The sequence below is a fragment of the Podarcis gaigeae genome (genome assembly GCF_964106915.1).
Source record: "Podarcis gaigeae genome assembly, chromosome: 11".
NCBI classification, from domain to species: Eukaryota; Metazoa; Chordata; class Lepidosauria; order Squamata; family Lacertidae; genus Podarcis; species Podarcis gaigeae.
Genome location: NC_139687.1, coordinates 18,459,541 through 18,475,955, shown reverse-complemented (window position 1 = coordinate 18,475,955; position 16,415 = coordinate 18,459,541). Strand labels below are relative to the sequence as shown.

General features: G+C 41.9%; 1 long non-coding RNA gene across 1 annotated transcript; it reads right to left on the bottom strand.

The window, feature by feature from the left end:
- Window positions 1-2,852: 2,852 nt before the first annotated feature.
- On the bottom strand, window positions 2,853-13,543 carry LOC310826998. Its single transcript, XR_014556116.1, has 4 exons — window positions 13,414-13,543; window positions 11,997-12,035; window positions 3,843-4,491; window positions 2,853-3,030 (listed from the first exon to the last, which is right to left on the bottom strand). It is a non-coding gene; the product is annotated as an uncharacterized lncRNA (long non-coding RNA).
- Window positions 13,544-16,415: the final 2,872 nt, after the last annotated feature.

Here is a 16,415-nt window from a genome sequence, read left to right as displayed (position 1 = left end):
ACGTAAAAAACTAACTTGTCAAGCAGAAGGATAACCTTTGTCCTGGAACTTAGTTTTCTATATGCATAATTTCATGTGTGTATGGAGCAACATTACATCATAAAATTTCCCCAGGTTTATCACTTCATTTGCTGTTTGTGATAATGAGGATGTAGCTCATGCTTTTTAACACCCGATTGCATCATCTATATAGGTTTATCAGGGGAAAATAAGCCGAGAATAAGGCCCACGATGGAAGCCTTGAGTCTTTGCGGCAGACTTGATGCAGTAGACCAAACTGAGGGCATCTGTTCACTTTGGATATGGAGATATTGTTTTCATGGCATGCAAGAAGGTAATCTTGTTTAAAGGGCACTTTGCCAGTTTGCCCATTTGAATTGAGAATACATTTTCTCATATTCTGGGGGGGGGGGGGGAGCGGAATGCTGTTACCACCAATTCACACTGGGCTTTACACCAACCACATCACAATACAGAGGAACTACAACTCCTAGTAATGCATTCAATATACGTGGAATCTTGTTTCCCTGGGGCGCAAACCTAAGGATTCGTTTTGAAGAAAGCACATTTCCAGTTGATACTTAACAGCTAACAGATTGGCAGTGTTAATTTGCAGTCTGTACAGTGGTACCTCGGGTTACAGACGCTTCGGGTTACCGACGCTTCGGGTTACAAACTCCGCTAACCAGGAAGTGGTTGCTCCAGGTTAAGAATGGAAATTGTGTGCCAGCGGCACAGCAGCGGCAGGAGGCCCCGTTAGCGAAAGCGCTCCTCAGGTTAAGAACCATTTCAGATTAAGAACGGACCTCTGGAACAAATTAAGTTCTTAACCTGTATATGACAAGTCTAAGCATCATAGACGACTCGGTGTTTTCAACTCTCTCATATTCTGGTCACTTTTCCAAGTCTCCCCTCCTCTTTGGAATGACTCCGATCAAGCTCCATGTGTTCCCCCCTTTATCTTCTAGATCCAAATTTGCTGGAATAGTCTTACCAAATCCAGGCCTTCAGAGGTCATCTCTAGCTGTGTTGTGCAAAAAAGGAAAATATCTGGATTTGAACATTTTGCTTATAGAAGGTGGGATGAGTCTTGTCAGTGAAAGCTTTGCACTACATGCCTTTCCCCAAAAATGGCTTCTTACGGGGTCAGGAGAATCCCCAGAACAGTGTACAGGGGGAGGAGCTCTGGGATAATTCCATTTGGCAAGCCAAAATGCTTACCCTGATGGATCGGGTTCAGAACAGGCATATTTGTATTCTGAGGACCAATACATTTTGCTGCCTGAGTCAAAGGACAAGATGGCACCTCCCTGCACCACCAACACCCCCAATTCAAAGTACAGTGGTACTTCCGGTTGTGCACAGGATCCGTCCTGGAGTTCTGCGCATGAGCACGGCACGGTAAAGCGCTTCTGCGCATGCATGTGGTGCGTAGAGGGCTTCTGCGCATGCATGCAGGGCGAAACCTGGAAAAATACTTTCAGGTTTGCCACGTGCATAACCGGAAGGATATGCAACCAGCCGTGTGCATATCCAGAGGTACCACTATACAATACAAAAGCTGACTGGAGATGGAGTTGAATCTTATGTCAACATTGGCAATAGGTCAGCATCCTTCAGATCACCCGTGTCACACATCACCCTGATCTTCAGCAAAGGGCAAGGGCTAGGAAGCTCAGAAATAAAAGCTGGAGGGGCAGCTGCCATTTCCCCCCCTCCCGCCAGCATCTGCCACCTGAGGCAATTGCCTCACCCTGTCTAATGGTAGGGCAAGCCCTGCTGAGGACACACAGCCTTGGCTACAGGAGTGTCAAGGAAGCCCTGGACAGCTGTTTACATTTAGCATTATAATGGCTGTTACTGTACAGTGGTACCTCGGGTTAAGTACTTAATTCATTCCGGTGGTCCATACTTAACCTGAAACTGTTCTTAACCTGAAGCACCACTTTAGCTAATGGGGCCTCCTGCTGCTGCCGTGCTGCCAGAGCACAATTTCTGTTCTCATCCTGAAGCAAAGTTCTTAAACCAAGGTACTATTTCTGGGTTAGCGGAGTCTGTAACCTGAAGTGTATGTAACCTGAAGCATACGTAACCCGAGGTACCACTGTATTTGGAACAGCTCTTCTCCAGTGAATGTTGATGTGAGAGGGTTAAAAGTATGAAGGAACCAAATATGGTTTAACAGATTCGCAAAAAGCAGGGAATATATACTTTTTTCTGCTGAAAGAAAGTGTTTTATTAAGTGGCCAGTGAAGTTATTCGGAAATATGGGGCGAAATCTAACCTACATTGTTAAACAATACCATGAACCACCTGAACTGCAGGAAAGAACTGAATCTTGTCTGAGTTTTCACCTAAGGTCACAAAGCTGGTTGTGGGTATTTTATGACAAATTTGACTGTTCCGAGAGAATTGTCGCCAGCATCTGTGCCTGCAGATGAATTGTGCTGGAGGTCCCTGTACAATTTAAAATTAAATGAGATTCAATTGCTTCTCGTTGCCAAGCTATCATGTTTCACAATTTACTTTGTAATGAAAACAAGAAATAGTATCACAGGTTATTAAGCGGGAAAAACCTCTTTCAAAATCCCTAAGTTTATTCAAATAGTGTTTGAAATCCATATCCTTTGAGGGAAAAGATTTTCAGATCAATCAATGGCACCTCAAATTCACAGAAGAGGAAACATGTTCAATTTATTAAATCAAAAGGTCAGTTCCTGTACTGAAGTTCTGCACTGCATAAACCCAAAATAACACTTTGATCATCATGACTTCACAGAAGAAACCTCAGCCAGTAAAGGAGCTTTTCCAGCACTGAAAGTACCTTTGGCTATGCCCAAGATCTGAAGTCTTGTGCTTCCTTTCTCTGTGAAACATAAACCCACCCAGAAGAGAAATTTTATATCTTCTGCACTTGGGAGGTTAAAACTGAATTCAATGAGTTAAATTCATGGTCAGCCTTCAGAGCGCTGTTGTCAAGACCCTGATTCTAAGCACACCAGCAACAGTGTGCCAAAATTCAAAACATTACTGCAAGGCGTGTTCTCCTTCATGGAGAGCACGTGTTGCGGTGGGGTCTGCTGAGCCACCCCTCTGTTACCAGGCAGGGTCTCTAAAGATGGCCTGGGGCAGTGATTGGTTGACTGGGTTGCTGGGGTAAAAGTTATGTTGCAATTTTGGTGGGAGGGGTAAAATGTTTAAATACTCTGCATGCAGCCTGGAGCTTTCTCTTTGCTGCGTGCAACGGATCACCCGCCCACCCGCCCTTGAGTAAGGGGTTGTTGCATTGACCTTGCTATGCCTGTCATGGGGTCGTCTGCCGTTGGGGCAGGGGCTTGGTAGGAATTTTGTCCATCTGGCTGATTGGCTGGGCCATTTGGTTTTTGCCTACTGCGTAGCAAATCGTCACAACTTGTAAGGTTGCGGTTAGGCATTGGTTATAAATTGGTGGAGGAGGGGTTAGGATCGGCTGGGCCTGCCCCTCCATGGTTGCTGCGGAAAGGGAATTCCGTTAAAGGAATCCTGGGGCTTGCCATCTTTTCGTCCAATCCCTGGAATGGGACTAGGGCCGGCAAGCCTTCGGGGAGCAGGCGGGTGAGAATTGAGGGTCTGTGACTCAGCTCCATTTCTCCCCGACTTGCTTTCCCCCGCACTGTCTTTCGGTGGTGCCTGGAAGTCAGTTCTGTCCCCAGGCGGGGGGACAGATAGTCTTAACCAATGCCTAAACAACCACTCACGGTTTTGTATTTAAATAAAGTTGTGGCCAAAATTATGCCAAAAACCTTAAACAAAAATTAAGTGTGCATTGTGAGTTATTTGGGGGGTGGCTTGGGGACCTCAACACGCAAAATGAACACTGAGCACAAATTGTGCCAGTTTTTGTAGTAGTTTGTATGATGACAAGTGGTAATTTTTATGATGTCATTAGGGAACACATTGACACCAACGTTTTTTCCCACAGTTAATTCGCTTTTCAGCGGCATAAGCTCAGATCCGATTGGCCATTTTCATTTATCTTTCTCCTCTATCTTTTTTTAAAAAAAATATCCATTCTAAAGGAGTAAAAGAAAGCAGGAATTCATTTTCCTTGCTTTCAGAGATGTTGGCTGTATTGTGACGCATCAACACTTTTCCCCCCTTCATCATCACACTTTCCATGTGCCAGACCCATGCAACTGATTTAAATTCCATTTTTTTGCCAGAGAATGCAAAAAAAAAAAAAAAGTATTGAAAACCATTTGGCATCTTGCAAAACATTTTGTTTAAAAAGCCGTCGAGCTTGCTAGACTCTCTTTTTATCTATGACAGAACTGTTAGCAATTCCATAGGCAGGTTGAAATCGCAAAGACTTTGTGGAACCTCTATTATACAACTCCCTCCACTAGCTGAAAGGTTTGTCCTTGATCTTCTAACAGTCTTTTTTTTTGTCATCTGTGCAAACCTAGTAGTTGGAGGGTGGCTCCTTCCATTTCCTTCCACAGGGAGTGCCTCCTATTTGCCAAGATAACCGTGCATTAGAAATAATACTGCAGTTGTTGACATTCAGCAGTAAAAATTTTAAATATCTTTATACTTATCTTTTAACGAGCCACATGTAAAAATGTGGGGCACCCACACATGCACATTTCTATTCTTATAACAACTGTGTAAAGTAGGTTGTTAATCTTCATTACTGATATGCCAAACAATAGCAAACATTATCTGGGCAACTTGCTTCTAAGTACTGTATTAAAACCATAAGATACAAAGAGAGGAATCCAACATAGTGCTTAGGAGATATTCTCTGCTCTGGGCTGTTATCCTTATCAGTGCTGTTATTTGAAAAGCAAATTATTGATTTGGGGGTGGGGGAATACAAAGATTAATGCCAAACACCTTTTCATCAAGGCTAAAAAGCTAATCTAAATGAAAACGCAGAGCAGAAATACAGAAGAGAAAGGCCTCTCTGAATCTCTTGCTTCCCAGACTGACATTATAGGAACTGTGCACAGGTTCAAATTAACCAATAATGTTCAGTTAAGAGGTGAAAGACTGAAAATCACACAGCAATTTTGTTATTTGTTGGAAAGGAAAACAATCAGTGATAATTTGAGTCCACCCATGTCATTTCTTCTTCTGCAATCACTGTATATTCATTGTTGCGATCAATTTGCATTTAAAAAGTTGTCCATCGCATTCAGAGAACTCTCTGGAGCAGCCCAATGAGCTTCATTTTGGAAAAGGAAATGGTGTAAGGCTTGGTGTTGTTCAGAATCTCATGGGCATCTACAGGGATCTCTGGATTCTGGCCAGAAATTAGTAAAATGGCTGTAGATGCCAAAACACAGTGTATAATGCAGCCCTGTGACTGTATGCTCAAAAGTAAGTCCCATTAAGTTGAACAGAGGTTACTCACAGATACTTGGGCATAACATTGTCGCTTTAATCTCCTCATATTTTTAGTATACAGGTCAGAACTTAGTTACAGGCAGGAATGGGGAGCCTGGTGACCTCCAGATGTTATTAGAATACAACTCCCACAATTCCTCATCATTGGCCATGATGGAAGCTGCAATCTCAACATCTGGAAGGGCATTGGTTCCCTATTCCTGCTATAATGGGGAAAAGCAGTATATTGCTCTTTAAGAAAATAATTTAAATTTAAATATGGCTGATAAGCATGATCAAATAGCAACTGATGTTAATCAAAGCTTTTTAAACTAGGAGCCATATAATTCATGGGGTAATAAATCAGATTGTTACTCTGTTGCTACTCAAAATTCCTGTCCGCTGAGGGAAATTGCATGAGAAATTCATGATCCAGCTCCAAAGATATTTTTTTTTATAAAAAAAAAAAAATCAAGCATAAATCCTAATGCAGCAAGGTAAGGAATGGAGTCACACAAACAGTAGAATACGTAAACCTCTGGCAATTTTTAAAAGGCATACATATTTCAGAATCGATCATATCTGACTTAGATGTGATTTCATCTTTACTCCCTGCTTGATTTCTTAACAGAAAGACAAAATTGGGCAGCATATGGCGAAAAACGCATCAAGCTAGAAAATGTGAACACCGTATAATTGCTTTTACTCACTGAAGTGGAAAATGACATTAATGTACATGTGTAAACACACCATGTGTCATGGATTGGCCTTTGTAATCTTTCTGCCTTGCACTCATTTTATCTTCTGGGAGATTTTATTTGTTTTTCATAATTTGTTTTTTTAAAAACCCAGATAATGCAGAGGTTTACAATGTCGTCTCTTTATCGCATGGATTTGTGCCAACTTGAATTATCACAATATCATAGCTGTCAACGTTTCCCCTTTTTAAAGGGAAATTCCCTTATTCTGAATAGGATTCCTCGCAAGAAAAGGAAAAAGTTGACAGCTATTTCAAAAGTGGCTGGAATCTGGGGTGATTGGGAGTGAAATTCCAGAGTCCACCATGCTTGAGGGAGGCCTTCTGGAAAGAATTACCTAAAGCAGGCGGAAATGACTGGCAGAATCCAAGACCAGGGAGAAGAGTTGGTGGAAGAAGATTGGAGGAAATTTAAAATTTATTTACAGAAACATTGCAAAATTTTTGAATGTTGATGACATTGAAATGAACTGAAGGGGTTCTAGCAACAAGGTTAAAAATAAGATTGGATTGATAACAGATAAATTAATTGGATATGAATTTGCTGAATTAATTTTCAAAAGGGATACAAAAAAGGGAGACGTGAGGAAGTCAGGAAAATAAGTGAATCAAAAATGAGAAATTAAAAAGAGGAATTTTTGTTTTTTCTTTTTAGTGTTTTTCCCCCTGCTTTTCTTTTTTCCCCTATAAGTTAAATGTCTGTATTCTTTGTATTTTGTAGCTTTATATTTTTGCGTATGTGTTTTTTCCTTTTTCTGCTTGTTACTATTCCTTAAACTTAATAAAATATTATTATAAAAAAAAGAATTACCTGAAGCAATGGAGAAGCACCTTTATGAAGCTGACTTTGAAGCCTTATTGATTAACAGCAACAATCAGATCTTTCCAGGGCTAAATGGACAGTTCAACCCTAGAAGATGCCTGCTTCAAAGTAATCCCACTGGGTTTAATGCGTTTTAATTCTTTTGATATCGGTGTATATGATTGAAGCCTTACTGAACGCCATAAATGTTTATGGCACTTCAAAGGGCAAGAAACACAAAAACGCACTGGTTTCCTACCTCGAGATTTTACAGTCTAAATTTCAGCAGTGGGGGACAACAGAGCAAGGAAGGGAAGGGAATGGGGGGGTGAGCATTTATGGGGGGGTGAGCATTCGAGCAAATGCATTTCACATACCCAGGCTTCATCTGGTGGCAAAGACTGAGAGATTAAGCCTAAGGCTGCACAGTAAAGGTGAGTTTTAAGGAGATGAGATGTGCAGGATTGGTATCATTGAATTGTAATGTTGGAAGGGACCCCAAGGATCATCTAGTCCAACCCCTTGCAATGCAGGAATCTCAGCTAAAGCATCCATGACAGATGGCCAGCCAACCTCTGCTTAAAAACCTCCATGGAAGGAGAGCCCACAACCTCCCAAGGGAGACCGTTCCACTGTCGAACAGCTCTTACTGTCAGAAAGTTCTTCCTGATGTTTAGTCGGAATCTCCTTTCTTGTAACTTGAGTCCAACCCTCCAGAACAGAAGCTTGTTCCCGCTTTCATGTGACAGCACTTGAGATGTTTGAAGTTGGCTATCATATCTCAGTCTCCTCTTTTCCAGGCTAAACGTACCCAGCTCCTTCAACTGTTCCTCATAAGGCTTGGTTTCCAGACCCTTGATCATCTTGGTTGCCCTCCTCTGCATGCGTTCCAGCTTTTCAACATCCTTCTTAAATTGCGACACCCAGAACTGGACACAGTATTCCAGGTGTGGTCCGACCAAGGCAAAATAGAGTGGTACTATTTCTTCCTGTGATGTGGACCCTATACTTCTGTGGATGCAGCCTGAAATAGCGTTAGCTTTCTTTGCTGCTGCATCAATACTACTACTACTAATAATAATTTATTATTTATACCCCTCCCATCTGGCTGGGTTTCCCCAGACACTCTGGGCGGCTTCCAACAATAGATTATAAATACATTAAAACATCAGTCATTAAAACCATTCCCTTCAGATGACTTCTAAATGTCAGATAGTTGTTTATTTCTTTGACATCTGATGGGAGGGTGTTCTGCAGGGCAGGCGCCACTACTGAGAAGACCTTCTGCCTGGTTCCCTGTAACTTCACTTCTCACAGTGAGGGAACAGCCAGAAGGTCCTCGGAGCTGGACCTCAGCTGAACGATGGAGGTGGAGACGCTCCTTCAACAGATAGTATCCTTAAACAGCTGTTGACCACACATTATTTCAGGCCTTGCTTTCCTGAGTCTCCTTGCCTAGTGCTCTGAGGGATGACAGGCAACCACTATTACAATTACCCAGAATGCCCTGCAGTGATCCTTCCTTGCTGTGGGACACTATCACTGCCATCCTCATTCCAGCTTGATAGCAGAGGTGGAAGGATCTGTCCATTCTCTGTTTCTCATTTTTCCAGTCTTCAGTTCTCTTCATTTCTGTGCTGGTTCGCAGTATCTTTTTCAAAAAATCCACCAGCATTTTTGTGCAAATTTCTCTTAACATACACATTGTGCTTTATTTCTCTTAACATACACATTGTGCTGGAGCCAAGTGAGGATTCCCAGGTAAGATCCTCCCTCTATTGTGTGGGCAGGTAATCCCTCCCCTACCTGGCCTGGTCTCCTTGGCAACGCTTCCCCCAGGTGGGATTGGACAACTGACTGAGGTAGGCGGAGACCTCCAGGTATCCCACCTGAGGGAAGGCAAAGCCAAGCCTATGCTGTTGGAGCCGCTCCAGATCTAGGGGCTGCACGCGTCCACGCAAAGGGCGCCCCCCGTTTTAAGCGGAGAGCGGTCATTGTGCTTGATAAGACACATTTTTCCAAGTTTCCCCTAATATAAAACAGCATATATATTATCTTAATTAATGTATATGTTTTTTGTGCACCCTTTTCTCTAATGTGCACATTTTTGTTTACACATCTGGAGAACTGCATCAAAAAAACAAAAGGAGAAGGGTGAATTTCAGAGGTTTGCTGTGTTTTAGTTTGTGTTTTGTTTCAGAAAGGGTGAATTAGGTAGGTTTGGATAAAAATCCAATCCAAACCAAATTTCTTCTCATTCCATCCCTATTTTTTGGTGGATATTGGTTTATGTTGACATATTGCTAATTGCTGCCTTAAGAGCTCATATTATGAGACAATGGATATAATAAATAAATATTATTTCTCATATGTGTGTGTATCAGTTTTTAAATGGATGTCCTCATATTGCTTTCATCTTACATTTGCTGATCCTTACAGTGTTTCAAAAAGCGTTGGGATCCATGTACATTGTACTTCATTAATCTATTCCCTGTATCTACCAAGCGAAACCTCTCTTTTTGAGTTTCGGATTTGAAATGATGCCCTTCTTTACTCAAAGGCCTTTTGCTTTTCTTTATTTTACAACAGAATCCTTAAAAGCAGAAACACAGTTTGGAAGTGGATTAAAACGGCCCCCTCGCAGATGTTTCCATTTGCTACCACTTAAAATAATCGAATGAATTCATCCGAAACTTCCAGGCTCCACACGCCCCTTCAAGCTTGAAATCTATATCTCATCATGCTTCCATAAATTGTGTCTCGTTCAGAGCTATGTCTGAGGTGGCGATACTAAGCATACTCACTAAGTCAATGAAAAACATTTCAAAAGCAGGAGGAAAATAGCACGTTTCATTCAGGACTGTCCAACGTTCTTCGCAACTGTTGTTCATTTTTTTCGGCCAGGGTGTGTGTGTGTGTGTGCATGCACACTATACTAATAATACTGTACACATGTGTGACCCATATAAAATCACTTAAAACTTGGGGGATGGGGGGGGGGGAAGAGATGATTGATTAGTTGAGAGAAGAATTGTTCAACACAAAATGTCAGTTGAGACAAGGAATTCTCAGCTGTGTGAGCTGGCATGTGTTTTAAATACTTGCAATAGATTAGCTCTATAAATTAATACCGAAAGCTAATGTTCCTATTTCTGAAGCAGCCCTCTTCACTCGAAGGGTGGGGGATAGAGTTCATTGGCCAGTTTGTTTGTACAAGAGACATTCCGGACAGCAATAACCCCAAATCTGTATTTGGAAAAGAACCAAATGATACTATTCATGAATCAACAAAGCCCAGCAGGTGGCAATAGAGGCACTTCTGGTATCCGAAATCCTGAAACTCTTCAACAGACTATTGAAGAATGTGCATGTTATTCCATTCCTGGTCATTTATGGCTCCAACTGATGTGAAAAACCTGGTACCTTTAGGTGATTTGTGTTATTTCATTGTGCAGGATGTCAGGTGTGGTCTCTCAGAATTCCTTCCATCAGTTGATATATATTAGTTGAACAAATTGGAATGCTAATGGACACAGTGGTGAAGATGAAGTGACTGAGCCCTGCAGAAAACCTGGTTCCCCTCAAATGAGCAACGATATATTTATTAATGGACATCTCATCTGCTTATAAATATAGCTTGAAGGTCAGAAGATTAAAAAAAATATAGATGGGTGAAATTCTGGAAAGCCAAGAATCTTGGTAGTTCTCCCAAAAAAATATGTGGAAATGTATTTCCATAATGGTCTGTTGGAGTCAGAATTTTCCCCATTATACTGAAATATACTATTATTTCCCATTGTAGCTCACCAGGTGTCCCCAACAGCAAATGGAGAAGTGGTCCAATAGGGCAGGAGAGTCTCTGCTGGTGAGAGACATTGAGTCTAAAGGCGAGCTCAGACATGCAAGCTTAGGTAAGGACCATAACTTTTCATGCAGAATATCCCAGTTTCCATCTCTGGAACTCAAGTAGTCAAGTTATGACCGTTTCCTGTAGATCCACCACCACAGTAGACAGTATGGGGTCAGATGGACAAATAGTCTAACTTAGAATAAGGCAGCTTGCTTGGTTTGACTCTCCGTAATTGCAACAACAAGGGAAGATCTAGATGACCTGTTTTTTAAAACCATTGTAAGCCACCTTGAACAATATTAAAGGTAAAGGGATCCCTGACCATTGGGTCCAGTCGCGGATGACTCTGGGGTTGCAGCGCTCATCTCGCTTTACTGGCTGATGGAGCCAGCGTACAGCCTCCAGGTCATGTGGCCAGCATGACTAAGCCGCTTCTGGCGAACCAGAGCAGCGTACCGAAATGCCATTTACCTTCCCGCCGGAGCAGTACCTATTTATCTATTCATTTTATAACACAAATAAGAAAGCACAAACAATACAAACAAATTATTGTCATATCCTTATTTTCTTAAACATTGCTAAGTGGGCTTCCCCAAGTCCCACCTATCTGATTTTCATTTTACTTCATCATTAGCAGTTTACATATATCCTAATTTCTAACCATCTTTTTTTTTTAAATCACACTTAAAATAACTTCACATTTTATCACTTACAAATAATACTATTTTAAAATACCCTATCTTCTACTTCTAACCCTACAGCCTATATCCACTTCCAAAGCTATTCTAAGGTTTAAATAGTAACATATTTTTTCAAATATTCCTTAAACTTCTTCCAGTCTTCTTCCACCATCTCTTCTCTCTGGTCTCGGAGTCTCCTGGTCAGTTCAGCAAGTTCCATAGAGTCCATCATCTTCATCTGCCATTCTTCGATAGTTGGTAAATCTTGTTTCTTCCAATTCTTCACTAACATTATTCTCACAGCTATTGTGGCATACAGAAAAAAAAGTAACATCCTTTTAGGGGATTTCACCCTGTCCCAATTTCAGGTACAAAAAAGTTGGATGCTGTGTGAACAGGGTCCAAAGTGCCTATACCCTCCATCATTCTAACAGGATTTAAGAATTAATTTATATTGTAAACTGCCCTATGAGCCTCAAATAAATCACAGGAGAAATTTAATAATAACAATTAGGGCTTTTTTTTAAAGCCAGAACTTACCGGAACTCAGTTCTGACAACTCTCAGGTGGGCACCATTTCTATTATATGAAAGTCAGTCAGTTTAGTTGGAACATAGGCCATTCACATATGCCACTGTAAGAGAACTAGAGAAGAATTCATGGTGGGTTGTGGCATCTCTTTTTCTAATAAAATAGTACTGATAGTAATGAATAATGGTAATAAGTACTGTGCTACTAAACTGAATCATAGCAGTTGACAAAGTCACTGTCTATGATAGTAAGATTCCACCCCCACCCCATTTTACCACCATCATTTTGAAAATCAACAGAAGTAACCTTATACAAGGGCTCCAGGATTCGTGTAAAAATAGGCTTTCCTTTTAAACAACTTACCTCAGGCATTGCCATCTCAAAAAGGCTTTTTACAACCATAATAAATCACCTGCTTTTTTCTTTTTCTTTTTTTTAAAAGAGAAAGAGAGGCCTGTGAATCATGTCCTTTCCGTGATCTGTGGACACTTAAAAATACAACCAAGGAGAATCCAGATATTACGTATGAATAAAACATTCGCCCAGCTATTGCTTTCTCTACAGGAAGCCCAGGAGTGGCATCTCCTATATAAGAGAGATGTGTCAGGGAAGGCAATTTGTAGCAGCCAGCCAATGTTGTATAGCTCTGTTAATACATATGCTTTTTTAAAAAAAAAACCTAAAGGGAAAAAATTAGCGCATTGGATATAAATGTGCTTTAGAAGCTACTGGGCATTAACGTAACCCGAGAGTCTCTTAGGGTGAAATTAAGAAGCAAGTGTGCTATAAGGCTGTAGAAACCTTCGAGACATTGTTAGAAAAAGAAATCTGACAGACAGTCATAATAAAAACACTTGCACTTTAAAGTGCTTCTAGCCCCATGAAGTCCTTTACAGCCACCCATTCATTAAGACGTCCAGTCCCTAGGAGCCAAAGCCCATTAATTCTATTTTTAAAGTTTGGGGAATTGTGGCATGGAGATATCAAACGATTTTGCCTCGGCGCATAACTCTTCAGACTCATGGCCTAAAGGGTGAAAAATGGTCTCTCTGTCACACACATACACACACACACACGTGGGCTTCATCTTGTCGTCTGAACCTCTCCCAATTCTCCATTATAAATCATTTATTTGGACGAGAATTTGCAGTTTAAACATTATCATTAGGTTCCAGCTGAGATGCTGACATTCTAATATTTTAGTATTCACTGCTCCCCATGAAATGCATACAGAATAAGCTGCAGATTTTCAAAGATCCTTGCTGAAATCGCTGGAGATTGATCCATTTCCTTGGCATGCAATCCTATGCACTTGGGAGTAGGTCCGATTAAAGTCAGTTGGACTTAGTTCTGAGCAAACACGCAGAGGATTACTACCATTTATTTATTCTCAAAGCACTGTTGGATTTGAGGGGCTCTCGAGGACCTCTGGGATGAGGGTGGTCCAACACCACCATGGCTACCCCAGTCCTTTTCCTTTTTTTAGATTTCTTGGGTGACAGACCTGCTATCTTCCCATCCAATACTCATCTCCCTTGCGCCCGACCATCTTACCTGGCTGCTGCCACCCTGCTTTTTAGTCTAGCTGCCTAGGCGACCGTCTGGCCAATGGGGTAAGGGACCCTGCCAGCACACAATACCAGCAGTTGCCTAACACCATTTCAATTGGCTGAACTTTCTCCAGTGAGGAGAATGGCAGTGAGGTCAGCCAATCCAATGCCATTCTGAGGGTTGGAAGCCAATGCAGCCTCTGGAGTGGCTAGCTTGTTGCTACTGCCCCACACATTGCTGCATGTTTGGCAGTTACATGCCCTTTGCCCCTGGGCTTCAGAGGCCTTGGACCTAAGTCCAAACATCATGAACAAATGGAGACACTGTGGTAACCCTATGAGGCAGCGAAGGTTGAAAGATTGGCTCACCTAGTGAGCTTCATGGCCAAAAAAGGGTTTGCTATCTTGCACATAATTGCACACAATTATGTTGTTGTTGGGAATATTTTTTATTAGTTTTTACAATAACAAATTTAAAGTACTGTACAGTCATACCTTGGGTTGCAGATGCTTCAGGTGTTTTTTCGGGTTACGGATCACCAAAACCCGGAGGTACCGGAACAGGTTACTTCTGGGTTTTGGCGGTCGCGCATGTGCAGAAGCACTAAATCGCACTTTGCACATGTTCAGAAGCGCCGGATCACAATCCGCACGTGCGCAGACGCACAGACATGGGTTGCGAACGCTGTGGGTTGCAAACGTGCATCCTGCACGGATCACGTTCACAACCTTAGCTTCCACTGTAAAAGAAAAAACTTTAACATATCCATATATGAGATTCTCTGAATCTCATTACTTGCCCTCATCCCCTGCATGGGTCCTTAAAATAATTTTTCTAAGGCTACATATCATTACATTCTCCACAGTTTTTTATCCCTCTAGATTATCCTTGTCTCATTTCTTTAAAAGTTATTTTTAAAGTCCAGCTAATGTTTTTATTTGTTTACAATGGTCTAAGTAAGTTATGAATTTTCCCCATTCTTTTTTAAAGTCATTATCGTCTTGGTTCCTGAGTCTCCCGGTCAGTTTTGCCATTTCAGCATAGTCCAGCAGTTTGGCTTGCCATTCTTCCCTAGTTGGGACTGTTGGTTCTTTCCATCTTTGGGCTAGTAGCATCCTTGCAGCAGTTGTCACGTACATAAACAGTCTTTCCTGGTCTTTTGGGATGTCAGAACCTGTAATTCCTAACAGAAAAGCTTCTGATTTATTTATTTATTACAAATGTTATTTTTAACATTTTTTTCCAATTCATTGCATACAATGATATACATACAATTATTATTTTGAATAATGGGAGCCGTGTGGTTTATTCTGATATGCTTACAAATGGCCGTCCTCTTCTGGAGCATAACTGCAAGAGTCAGGGCATCGATGCCGGCTCCTGGGAGCCAAGACACTTTGACACACATACACCCCAAATGATTTTTTAAAGATGTTGCACTTGGGAGGGCCCTCAAACGTCTTGAGAAGCTGGCACCTCTGAGTCAGCTCAAGACAAGATGGTGAAGATACCATGCCCTCTTCCCCATTCCATATCCAGAATCTGATTCCAACACTCTGTAGAGGAGAACATCCCACAGTGCACCTGAGGTAGCAAGCCAGTTTAGGGGGACCAGGGGAGGCCATGTGGCGACAGAGTGAAAGGGCTAGGGAGTTCAGAGGATCAGCTGGGAGCTGCTGCTGCTGTCCCCCCTGCGGCAATTGCCACCTGAGGCAATAGCCTCATTTTGTCCAACAGTAGGGCCAGCTCTGCCTGGAGTGCCTCCTCACCGATAAATTTCAGTGGTTTCAGTTGTACCAAGTCAGACATATCTTAAACCTTTAACAGGACAACACATCAACACACACAATATATATTGTCATAAGCCCTCTGCAGGCATATCAGCTGTAGAGGAATGTGCAAAAATAGTATGCCAGCCCCCTTCAGACTAATGCGGATCAATATTATCAGGGGAACTAGCCCAGTGGGTTCTGTGGGTCTTTCCCTGCATGTTCAAACTGAATACATGAAGAAGCTTCTCATCTCCCCAGTGGTGGCTGATAGAGGGAAACCAGGGAACCCAACATTCATCGGTTCATAGAATCATTGAGTTTGAAGAGACCCTGAGGATCATCTCGTCTCACCCCTTGCAATGCAGAAATATGCAGCTTGTTCCATACAGGGATTGAATCTTCCACCATTTCACTTTAACCAACTGAGATGGAATCAGAGGCAATTGCAGGCAGATCCCACTAATTCCAGTTTTGTCCCATTTCTACTCCCTGCTGAATTCTACAAGGACAACACTTAGGAGGGGAAGCTGATGGGTTGTGCTGAGCTGGGTCTAACTGAGGAGGCAGGCAGGTGGGGAAAAGCTGAGCCCCAAGTTCTCATAGTGAAATTCAGTTGCCCAAGTCTTCGTGACTGTATGGGGAAGCTGAACTTCCAGAACCAAACACTCTGTTAAATATCTTTCCATTTCATTTCTAGCCCATCCTATTATTTATTCAGCTATTTACTTTTCTGTGTCTTTCTTGTCTGTCGCGCTCTCTCTGTCTGCCAAATCTTGCTTTTTGTATAATTAGACTGCGTACTGTTGGACAGATGGGAGAGATGTTTATTCATGTAAAAATGAATAAAACAAAATGATTGACATAAGGAGTTTATGGGGCAATTATCCTCTCGTTTATACATTTTAGTTACTCTGGATTCCTACCAGGGTAACTATAAGTGGAGCTTGGCTGGGGGAGACAGCCTTAGCCATGGGACCTTGGTCAATAAAGAAAACATTCAGGCTTCCTTTCCTGTGCAGGTGGTTATTCTTATGTTTGGTCTGATTCCCTGTATGCGTGAATTTCTCTTCCTCCGTGTATTATCTTCCAGTGAGGGCAGGAGAAG